The sequence below is a fragment of the Poecile atricapillus genome, chromosome 3 (genome assembly GCF_030490865.1).
Source record: "Poecile atricapillus isolate bPoeAtr1 chromosome 3, bPoeAtr1.hap1, whole genome shotgun sequence".
Taxonomy (NCBI): Eukaryota; Metazoa; Chordata; class Aves; order Passeriformes; family Paridae; genus Poecile; species Poecile atricapillus.
Genome location: NC_081251.1, coordinates 5,089,017 through 5,100,671, shown reverse-complemented (window position 1 = coordinate 5,100,671; position 11,655 = coordinate 5,089,017).

Genomic DNA, 11,655 nt, shown 5'->3' with positions numbered 1-11,655 from the left:
TGTTATCTTACACAAAGATTATTTTTGCTGAATTATTTAAGCCAACCAGAACAAAAAACCCAATGAAAACAATGTTTTGTTTTGTTTTGTTTTGTTTTTTTTTTACAACCATGGGGTAATTATTGCTATGAATTGGGGATAACAGAATCATAAAGGTTGTAAAAGACCTCTAAAATGGTTGGGTCCAACAGTTCCCCCAGTTCACCACTAAACTCTACATCTACATCTCTACATCTACACATCTTTCAAATCCCCCTGGGAGTGGTGATTCCACACTTCCTTGGGGACTCTTTTCCAATGCTTGACCACCATTTCTGTGAATACTTTTTTCCTACTATCCAATAAACCTCCCCTGGAAAAATTCACTGCTGGATTTTTTTATTATTATTATTATTATTTTTATTTAATATTTCTATTATGAATAACAGAGTTAATGTGTGGAAACTTCTCTACACATTTTTAAAGATTAAATATTGTGTGAACTTCTTTCACTTTTTGCTCACATTTTATTGTTTACTTCAAGAGTACACAACATAAAGTACTAAGTACTATATATCTATACAGAGGAAATGAAGCAATCACTTTTAGTCTAGTCTCAGTAAAAATGCTTAAGTAGCTGCTTTATCAAAGATAAGATTTTTGAAGAGTTTCTTGAGATTTCTCTGTTTTCTTATGAATTTTATGTTGTAAAAGTAAAAAAAAAAAAAAAGTGAAAAACTTTGCTGGAGCACTTTGGTTACAGAAAAACGAGAAAGGCAGTTGGAATCATGGATTTCAAAGAAGTTTCATGAGGAAAGTTTTCAAGCTGCAGCTGTGCTCCAAGCCAAGCTTGAGCCTTGTGGTAAAATTACACTGTTCATTGCTGGGGTGATTCCTGGACTCGTTTTTGGCCCATTCCAAACAGCAACAACCACAGACCATCTTGGGGTTTGCACACAGGAATCATGGCTGGTAGAAAATTCAAGTTGTTGGCTGTGGAGGGTGAGAAAGCTGATCAGTGTGGATGTGAACTCTGTCTTGGATCAGGGAGAAGCCACTGGCTGATTTTATGGTCATAAAATTATAGTAGAGTAATAAATTGTTATTAAATTTAATTGCTAGCATAATCATAACAGGTTAATTACCTTTATAGTCAGACCAAAAGTCTAGAAATATAATTTGAAAACCCATTGCTGGGTAGTGACTGGTAAAAGAGTCTTGAGAAAGCCAGAGCAAGGCTGGTACAGGCAGGTATTTCTCCAGTACCTGCCCCAGCCTCCAGCAGCTGAAGGCCTGGGGCATTCCTGACCCACTGATTGTCTGATGTATTGAAAACCCTTCCTTGCTTCTGGGATCAGAGCTCTGCAGAGTCACTCAGCTTCTGGAAATTTGCCTGTCCATGAAGCAACATTGAATTGGCCAAAGTAGCAGGCTGATGGCAGGTAGTGCTTGAGCTGTGGAGGAGGCAGAGGAGATGTGGGGAGCATTTGCTGCAGGAGCAGCATAGCCACAATCAGCATTGGAGAGCTTGAGCTCTGGGCACACACAATGAGAAGAAGGTTTTGGCTGAGGAAGATTAAAATAGGAAGCAATAATAAGAAAAGCAACACAAGCAAGCAAATAATATTTTGTTACTGTTTCTAGGCCGTGATCAGAGGCATAAAGAGATTAAATTATTTTCCCCAGCATGAACAGGTTATGTGTGTCCTGAGCAAGAACTTTTTCTCCTCTGCTTTTGCCTTAGGTTTTCTTCAATCAGATTTGTAATATTCAAACTGCTTCTCACATTGGCCATCAACACATAACAATTTGAAAGGAGCCCTGCAAGTAAAGCCTGTGTCCTAATGTCTGACTGGGCAGGGGGACTGAAGGTCTGCAGGAATTTGGAGGAAGGATTTGAAGAATCACAGAATGAGGAGAGCTACTTGAACTAGACCTGAAATGCACTTTAAGGCATAAAGAATATAAGGTATATTTGTAAAAGCATATTAGCAGGAAAAGCAGTGGCAGCAAAGCCTCTAAATCAGTCATCATGCACTCATTTTAACAGACCTGCCAAAACTTCTAATTAAGGCCTCCCTCAGGACTCTTGTTTTCTATCTCATTATCCTGATAAAGTGGACACCAATGAGTCCCTTAATGAGGATTAAACTGTAGGCTTTAGTTGAATTTGCATCTCACATTTTCTATGAGATTCTCCCTAAATACACCAGATACACTTGCCAGTTTCTAATTCAGAATTCAAAATACTGTATGAAAAAAAAATAAAAATCTGGTAATAGAATTCTGCTTCTTTGCCTTACAATTGTCCAAAAATAAGAGATTAAAAAAAGTATGTTTTGATAAATACAGCATTTTACCATCCAGAGGCCAACAGTGTGTGTCATATTGCTGTGTATGTGGCTTAAAAGGGACAGCTGCTCCAGGGATCTGGAAACACTCTCTTTAGTTTTTAACAGAAGGAAAAACTGAAACGGAAGCAGATGTTTGTGACTGTATCATGCGTGAGATAAGGCCTTTGGAGACTTATTTTTTTTCCCCGACAGCAAGTGTTTAAAGTCTCATCTTCCTTAAAGGAATTTTGATTTTGTGCCTGACCCAAGAAATATGCTTTGTGTAAATTCACATGACAGAGTTCCTTGCTGATGGTTTTAGTCAACACTGGGGCTGAGCCTTTAGGATGTTCTGAACACAGAGGTGATCCTTGGCCAGGTGGGAGCTTGGTCTTCTGCACCTCCTGCACTGCTCAGCTCTTACCTGGGAGGTAGCACCACTAAACCCATGTCCACACAGTGGCCAGGAGCCTGGAGGTCCTGGGAGACAGGAGGATTACCCGCTAGAAATTAGACCAAAAAAAGGTTGGTTTGCCTTCCTAAAATCTGCAAGTCCAGAATTAATGTCCCAGTGTATCCAGAATGTTCAAGAGAACTTAATTAACACCTTCTAAATGAAGTTTATATCCATCCAGCAGAGATCTGCAACCCAAGAAGCTCATTTCTGTCTGAGTATTCCTTGCTCTTCAGTATGAACAAGGATCAACACTGATGCTCAAAGGAGCTTCTCATCTTCTTACCTCAATCTAACCATTGACATTTGAATGCAGATTGGTTAGAAAATTTTTGCTTCAGAAAAGACAAGGAAAAGGAAGAATAGTTTTAAACTAAAAGAGGAGAGATTTAGATTAGATATTAGAAAGAAATTCTTCCCTGTAAGGGAGGTGAGTCCCTGGCACAGGTTACCAAGAGAAGCTGTGGTTGCCCCATCCCTGGAAGTGTCCAAGGCCAGGTTGGATGGGGCTTGGAGCAACCTGGGATAGTGGAAGGTGTCCCTGCCCACGGCAGGGGGTGGAACTGGATGAGATTTAAGGTTTCTCCAAGCACAAACCATTCTGGGATTCTATGATTCTACAATTTAGAGATCTTATGTAGGATTCTCAGGGTTGTGTGTTCATGTGTGTGACCTGGCACACGGTTTTATAGTGACTAAGAGATACAAATTTCTAAAGAAGTATTTTCCACCATTTTTGCATGTCATCATCTACCAAATCTGAGCTGAGAAACACATCAATGCTATGGAAATAAGATCAATGTCTCCTGTTTTGTTCAGATAGGAAATACGACACCAATTGTAGCCACAATGAAAACGGTGACATCTGAAACGAAATCAGAGACCTTGGGCAAAGCCAAAGGAAATATACAGAAAGACTTCAGTCACAGAGGCAGTTTTTTTCCCTACTTTGGCATTATTGACCATAAAATGATGTCAGAGATAGTTGCTTTTATTTTTAACTTTTTTTTTTGCCCATCCAACAACAGCTGCCATGACAAGAATTCTGCTCTCTAACTGCTATGATACCAAAGCAGTTTTCATACCACAGTGGGGATTTCTGTTCCAAAATGTTCCCCTCGACACACAAGAGCTGTGGTGGATATAGGAGTGTCCAGTCTTATGCATCTTCCAGCAGCTGCAGGGGGAAGGGGTTTTGACACGAGCATTTTTCTTTTTTTCCATTTCATGGCAAGAAATGAGCCAGACTTATTCAGCAAACTATATATGTTTGGGAATGTTTTTCTTTTAATTCAATAAAAATGGATACACTGGAATAGGACTACACTGATCATGGTTTTGGTGCAACAGTGAGGTGTATCCAGTGAAAGAACAGATCAAAGATTTAAAACAAGCTAAGAGAAAACCTTTGATCTTCATGGAACAGCCAGCCCACCCATGGAATTCCCTCTTTCCAGTTACTGATACCAGGTATTACAAGGGCTAAATCTTCTGATAATTTCAAGTATTGCCCACACAGCTTTGTAGACAAGAAAATCATGATGTTATGTAAAAAGCAGAATTTCAAGCTTATGAAACCCCTGAGCTGTAAGTTATTGCAGTCTGGGAGAGAATTCTGAAGAAATATTGTTCATAAACATTAACTTTTGGCTCCTACTGGAGACAGGATGTTGGTCTGATCCAGTACAGAGATTTTTTGTTCTTAAATATCAGCATAATTCACTTGGCCTTACAATGTGCAATATTTTGTCTTCCAGTCCTAAATTCCCAAACAAGAGCTTTTTTCCCCACAAAATTTAAAAACAAGAAGGAAAAAAAATCAACTTTGTTTTGTTCTGATTGATCCAAGATGACTTTTATTTTGCTTTTATTTTTCAACATTAAATTAGTAAACATGTTATTTGCAGTCAAAGCTAAGATTTGCTTTATTTTGTTTAGTCACTAAATCATTTGGACTTGAATTTAAGCAGGTTTGCATAATGACAGTCTGTTATGCTTCTTAATTTGGGAATTAGGGATCTTGGAGGAACCCTACTGTTTACCAGCTTCAGTAAAATATCAATTTAAAATTCATTCCAATGGGTTTGGTTTCTGCTCTTCCCTGTGGAGAAGCACACCTCATATTATGTGTCAAACTGATTCCAGTGGCACCCCAAATGCCCAAATCTCTTGTACCCCACTGACCACACCTCTGCACGTGAGACCTCACAACTGACAGCCCTGAGATGAGTTTGTTTGGTGACCCTGATAAAGAAAACATTTTGAGTGAAGGGTCTGACAGCTAGGAATTTTCTTCAGCCTTTTTCGAATAGTCAGGGCATTTCTGCAGATCTTGCCTCTACATAAAAATATTCTCAGTGAACCTGCTATAAAAAGGCAACATTTTGAACTGCAAGAGTAACAGTTGCACTGATTAAGACTTCAATGTCTTCTTTCTTAGTTAAACAAGATCTACCTTATACCATATATATAGTAGTATTCTAACACTTCCACTTTTGGCTAGAACTGTAACAGTTTAATTCAGGTTATTCATTCTATTCTATGAAATGAGGACACAATTGTTAATGGTCACTGTCATTGTGCCTGACATCTTCCTTCTGAGCAGCCTTGTGCTACCAGGACTGAGGTGGCTGCAGGTAATGGACAATCAGCACATTGACATGAAGGAATTTTTAGTCATAACTCTGAGGTCAAAAAATGGTTTGAATATGGTTTTGAGTTGCAGGATGACACTGGGAAATAAATTGGATGAGCTCATCCTTACCTTACTTTGCAGGAAGTAATTTAAAGCAATACTTGCTTCGAGTGGGATTGATATGATTACGTTTTCCATCATTTAGAGAATCAGAGAATTATGGAATGGCTTGGATTGGAAGAGACCGTAAAGATTGTGTAGTTCTAACGCCTTGCCATGTCTCAGAAATAAATCCCTTCATTTAGCAGTGATAAATCCCGACCTTATATCTTCTCTACATTTCCTTAATATTCAAATCTAGAAGTCAAAGATGGGTTGAGATAGGGCCTAGTCTGTATAGTTTGATGGAAAGAACGAATGGGATGGAATGCTCCAGTTTCACTTTAAACACAGATTTTCCCATGCTCATCTGAAAAACAAAGCTTTGTTCATCTGTTATTACACAAATGGACATTATGGTATAATGACAAAGATCACCTCCATATGACAGAGAGAACCAATATCAGATGAGCATCATACTTACAACAATAAATTATAGAACACTGGCTGTATTTCAGAGAGGTCACATTTTACCAGGGGTTAGTCTCTATGTAATTGCATCTCTTACTTTTAAAAGAAAGGAAAACACATTGTAAAAGCATTAAAAGGAGTAGAAACTCCTTCTATAAGTATCTAGAAAGTCATTATGTAGAGCTGGAGGCTTCCCTTGCCAGTTTTCCAGGGCACATGATGCTTTCTAAAGAGACAAAGTTGCTGCTTACTGTATATTTTAGTACGGGACCAAAATCTGTCTCCGATGGTTTTGGACACCTTGTTACATCCCATTCCAAAATCTGTCAAGCATGTGATGACAGCTGAGGCACAGAGGAATACTTCTCTGGTTCAAGAACAAGAAGGCCCAGAAGGAAAATTTGCTGATTTGCTAAACTCTTTAAGTTTCCAGATACAGCTGTAGGATACTGAGCATGTCACTGTAAAGCATCACAAATATAAGGAGTTTTGTCTCCATGGATTATTGAGCCAGGCAGCTCCTATCTGAACTGCTCCCATGTAACTTGGGCACTGCCAATAGAGTAATCCTGAAATCTCGTGTTGACAGATAGAGCTGCATTTGGATTCATCCAAATCCAAGTTGCCGAGAGGTTTTGATGGAACAACTTTTACAGGAGATTTCAAGCCAGAACTCTAATGACTTGTGTTTGCTATCATTGTACAGAAACACCTTGCCTCAGAGAAGAGAGAAACCATTTTGTGTGTATTTATATTAGGATTAATGGTAGCAGTAAGGGTAAGAGACTTATAATATATCCATGCTGGTGTTGCAATTAATATAATTGTTCAGTGGGAAAGCAAACACAAGGAGAAGATTATTATATTTTTCTTAAATTTTGTGGTGGAGGTATTCCCCAGCTTATTACCAATGAGACAATAAAATGTGGTGTCCTATTTTTTATCACCAGATACCTACATGATCTCAGAGCCCTTGTAGACCCATATGACTTCAGCTAAAGCACCTTGTCCATGGTTAGAGCCCATTGGGACTTCACTAAAATAGTTCCAAGCATGGGGAGCAGCCTGCCCAGAGCAGTGGTGGAGTTACCACCTCTAGAGGGATTTAAAAAACGTCTGGATGTGGCACTTGGGGACATGGTTTAGTGGTGGCCCTGACAGTGTTTGTCAATGTTAGATTAACAATTGGAATTGATGACCTTACAGGTCTTTTTCTACCCTAAAAAAATTTGAGTCTATGAAAACAATGTGATAATGCCCAAAATTAGATTTGTATGAAAATTTACAGGTGATTTAAGTGAATTTTACAATCTTTCTGTGTAGGAACAATTCAAAATCACAATCTGCAGCCAGTCCGTTTCAAACTTATCTCCACATCTTTCCTACCAGGCGTCTCCCTCCTGCAGTGGACCTGGAAACATGCAGAAAAGGCAGCAATTTCACTTGGCAAAAACTCAAATCAACACAGTTACAGTGAGCAAAACTTTTACCCTTGTCCCCAAGACTGTCTAGAATAGATGTTCTTATGCTGTTTCCTTTTGGGAATAAAATCCTATCTCTCCCCTGCAGGTATCCTTTCTCTCTTTATAGTAGCATAGTTACTGGGAGCCAATTTAAAATGTTCAAAACCCCAAATTCCTCAAAAGGCACTGTGAAACTACACCTCACACATCACTGCAAAAAACAAGCAAGCTTTGATTTATTTCAGAAGTGGAGTGTTCCTTCACTCTCACTAACTAAAAGTTAGTTGTACAGGAGAGGTGCTAACCTGGCTAAAATACAGGATTATAAAGATTCTGATTATTTCGCAGCTTTGCTGTAATTTACACTTTGAGTGTAGAATTACGCTCCCCTCACCTGTAAAATTTCCCACCTGTAAGTCAGGCATCCAATCCCTGTGGCACCCTGGACAATGATCAGAGAGAATGAAAACACAGAGAGGATATTTATTGTAATTATTACAATAAATATTGATAGACATATGCTCATCAATAAACATATGTTTATTAATAAATCAAGATTTTAATAAATAAATTCTCACATAGGTTGGATGTATTTTGTTCTGTCTCTATTTACAGGAGGTGTCATGATGAACAGTTTTGATTTTATTTATAGTTTTAGAGCAGATTTATTTCAGTATGATGAACTCCAAGTTTTTTTTCAGAAATGTGTAGTTATTATATCAGTTTCTCATCTCTTGGGAGCACTTTGCACACACTTTAACCAAGCTGGATCGCCCCCCACTGCATTTCTTGCAGCCTGTCCGCTCCTTTAAAATATAAGAACCCTTTTAGGCAAATTTGTTTTGTACTTGTTTTGGTTGTTAAAGCACATCCTTTCCCAGGCCCTGGCTGAACTGTACTGCAGGAGCACTAGGTGGCAATGCTGTTACAGCGAAAACTCCAGCAGCTCCCTAAAACAGCGATCCCAGCCAAGCCTCGCAGGCAGGGCACAGGCTCAGAGAGCTGCCACCACTTCTGCAGTGGCTGCAGGACATCGTTGGGACTGTCCCCCTGGGCTGGCACTGGTGAGGCCACACCTCGAGTCCTGAGCTCAGTTCTGGGCTCCCCGTGACAAGAAAGTCACTGGAGCATGGCCAGAGAAGGGGACGGAGCTGGGGAAGGGTCTGGAGCACAGCTCTGATGAGGGAGCTCAGCCTGGAGAAAAGGAGGCTCAGGGGGGACCTTCTGGTTCTCTGCAACTCCCTGAGAGGAGAGTGGAGCCAAGTGGGTGTTGGACAAACGAAACTCCCCCAGGTTGTGCCAGGGGAAGGTTAAAGTGATTAGAAAAGATTTCTTCATGAGCAGGGTTGTAAGCACTGGAACAGAGTACCCAGGGAAGGTGTGGGATCACCATGCCTGGAGGCGTTTAAAAGGGATGTGGATGTGGCACTTGGGGACACGGCTTAGTGGTGGCCTTGGCAGTGTTAGTTTAACAGCTGAACTTGAGAGGCCTTTTCCAACCTAAATGATTCCAGGATTCTGTGGTGTTGCTTGCCCAGGTTTGCTCTGAGTGAGGAGTAGGTTGTTGATTTGTTTCCACTTTCAATATAAAGCAAAGATGATGACCTGACATTTAGCACGAGTTTGTTCTTCCCCATATAATTTCCAGTGGTTCCAGGGAATATTGAATGCCAAGTATTGAATGAGGAACACACAGGAATGAGCTGAGAGTCCTACCAGGCTGGGGTTCAACCATATCACTGGGGAATGTGAAAACTGAAACCTGATCCTAATAAAATCATAAAAAGATCATAAAAAGCCTTCACTTGTGCTTCCTCTTTCCATATGTACTACTTGCAGTGAAATCAAAGACAATATTCCTGATATAAACTCTTGAATGTGGACAGCTTTTGCTAAGATAAGTGCTTTTGAAGACAAAAAAGCCAGTTCAAGTGTTCTACAGCTTTAGATCAGTATAGCTCAGCCAGAAATCTGTGTTTAATTGACTCCAATAAAATTTAATACAATTAATCAGTATTATCAGGTCATGATTTTGAGAGGCTTCTCCACACTTCTAGCATTTATTTTAATCCGTTTTAATTTAATAATTTACCATTACTATAAACTCTGTGAATTGCATCTATGGATACCAGCAGAATAAGGAACTGTTCCGGGCTGAGTTTATCCCATCATATACACCATATACAGAAACTGGTTTTTAGTTTATTTTCATGGAAATACTGCATCCTCTTGATAGCAAAACTGCTCTCAGTACAGAAACACCCCCCAGTATGTGCCAGGGTGAGAAGAAGATTCATCTTCACTATTTTGATCCTAAAATTCTTTTATAGTTTTTTTATATGACGGATGGATTCGATGATCTTAGAAGCCTTTTCTAACCTTAGAGAATCTATGATTCTATTCCAAATGCCAGGCTAAGTAAAAATAAATAAATAAAATGAATGGATGCACATCCATGGACTTGTAAGAGTTTTGCATGAGTATGTGTAGCCAAATATGTGAGGTTGTTTCATGAATTTATACTTGAAATGTTAAATTTAGATTTTTCTAGAAACTTTTTAGTAGAAAAAAGTGAGTAGTGCTGCTAACCTAAAAGACAAGTACATTTTCCTTTTTAATTCTCCCATTTATATAGATTTTTTTTCCTCACCAAAATGCATTTAGAATACTTTCCACAAGCATGTAAATTTAGCTGCTCTGGGTGTAATTGGTTTTTTTTGGAGCAGCTCATCAATCCCAATTTCATAAACGATATGAGCTGCCCCAAAAGGATACTTGCTTTTTCCCTGTCTCATCTGACCACTATTTCCTTCCCCTCCCTAATCACTCAACTCTCCTGCAGTGTGCCAGAGCAGGGAAATTGACTGTTTAAATACATTTTTTCCTCTTTGTTGGGAGAAATCCATGATCTGGTTGGTGATTGAAGAAATATACTGCAAAAAACCAACCAAAAAAATGAATAAATATATAAAGCATCCAAAAAGTAGTTGCTAGTCCTGAAGAGTTTTGTGGGTTTGGATTTTGTTTGTTCTCTTAATGTGAAATTAAAGGACGGGACAGGAAGCAAGAAAAGATTTTATTACTATTATGGAAAGAGCAGTTTCTTTTTCAGACTCAGAGCCATCCATTTAGACCAGAATAAAGACAGGAAAGAAATAGGGGATTTTTGCTGGGGTTTAGCCATGTGATCCTACACAGGCTCTGACAGTGCAGTGAAGTTGTGCTGATATCTGAAGAAAAATCAGAAGTGTCTATAGGGTGGAAAGTTTAAAGAAATGAAAGGATGTGCATTTCTGGCCTTATTCATGTCTCATTAGCTTCTGGCACCGTAGGTTGCCTAGACCAGCAGAAAACATTTGTTCTTTCTCTTTTTTTGATGCAAATTTTTTGAAAAAAAAATTTGTAATGTCAGGGAAAAATATGGTGCCCAAAGAACAGACCGGATGTTACATCTTCAAAAGTATCAGCTATTACAATTAAGATTTATGTCCACCATCCCCCTTCCCAAACAGGTTCATCGCCCCATAATACCCTCTGAGAAAACATATCAGCAAGTTTTCAAAAGTACATTCCTGCCATTAGATTCTCCATGAATCTGTGCTCAGTCAGTAAATCCCTTTGACCAGGACAGGGATATGAGAATATCTACAAAGGAATTAATTTAACACATAATCAGTAGTGTTTGGATGATCCCTTTTTTCTCATTACATGCCTTACTGGGAATTTCCAGAGGTTGTTGGATGCTGAAATTTGTGGCTAAAATTTCAAGCTTTTTTGAAATGACCCTACATTTCCGGACACCAAAATGTCTCTGGCCTGGTCTCATGGATCACAGTGAAGTGACAGCCAAATAAATACCCCAGCAACATCCAGAGCTTTCTTTTCCTTATTAATTCCAAAATGAATGACTTCAAACTTCTAGATGAAAGAAAATAGGGAGGAGCAATGCCCTTTCTCCTTGCTTGGGGAAGACACCATGACTCAAGAGAGGCATTTAAATGTCACAGGGCTTTCTTTACACAGAGCATTTCTGGTTCCTGTGTGATTTACTTCCTACACTCTTAACAGAATTCCCAAAGAGGAGCCTCAGTGAAGAAATTTTAGATTGAAAATAGGCAAATGAGCCCAGTCAGACATCCTGGATCTGAGTAAGGCAACCAGACCATTAGAGCAGTTGGAACAATCTTGAAAAATGCCATACTCTCTGGAAAACTTCTGGCT